The sequence below is a fragment of the Vicia villosa genome, unplaced genomic scaffold (genome assembly GCF_029867415.1).
Source record: "Vicia villosa cultivar HV-30 ecotype Madison, WI unplaced genomic scaffold, Vvil1.0 ctg.000700F_1_1, whole genome shotgun sequence".
Classification (NCBI taxonomy): Eukaryota; Viridiplantae; Streptophyta; class Magnoliopsida; order Fabales; family Fabaceae; genus Vicia; species Vicia villosa.
The window spans coordinates 26,818-27,524 of record NW_026705315.1 but is presented as its reverse complement, the minus strand read 5'-3'; the positions used below and the strand labels follow the sequence as shown (position 1 = coordinate 27,524).

Sequence of the window (707 nt, the reverse complement as noted above, 5' to 3'; positions counted from 1 at the left end):
ACTGTTACACCGTAGAGACTAGGATAATTCTTCCCTTTCTTTTTGAACGATTGTATGCCAAATACTCGTTCACAAGGAGGAGACTTAATACAACGAATTAACGAGATCGAACGTTTCATTAACGTTAAACGTCGAGCTCGCAACCTTCCCGAAGTAGCAGAAATTCCGATAAATCAGGAATTGATTTTTACTGATCAAATCAATCAAATCACCCCGAAGTTAGAGATGGCTGCTATTCGTCCTCTTAGAGACTATGCCGCTCCTTCGCGCGCTGAACCGCATTCAAGTATCGCACCACCTGCGATTGAAGCGAACAATTTCGAACTGAAACCTTCACTGGTCCAAGCTGTTCAACAGAATCAATTCTCTGGAAGCCCTGTAGACGACCCCAATCTCCATTTATCCGTGTTCGTGCAATACGCCGACACTATCAAAGCCAACAACGTTAGTTCCGAAGCTATTCGATTACGCCTTTTCCCTTTCTCCTTGAGAGATAGAGCGAGAGCGTGGCTTCAATCCCTGCCTTCCAATTCCATAACTACGTGGGACGAATTGAAGAGAGTATTCTTAGCAAGATACTTTCCGCCTAGCAAAACTGCTATGCTTAGAGGTCAAATCAACGGATTTACCCAGAAAGATAACGAATCGCTTTTCGAAGCTTGGGAACGTTACAAGGACATGCTTAGAATATGCCCTCATCATGGACT

The 707-nt window shown here is 44.0% G+C and overlaps 1 non-coding gene across 1 annotated transcript; it reads right to left on the bottom strand.

Moving 5' to 3' along the window:
• Positions 1-600: 600 nt before the first annotated feature.
• LOC131630589 (small nucleolar RNA R71) lies at positions 601-707 on the bottom strand. The gene has a single exon (XR_009292370.1). It is a non-coding gene; the product is annotated as a small nucleolar RNA R71 (small nucleolar RNA).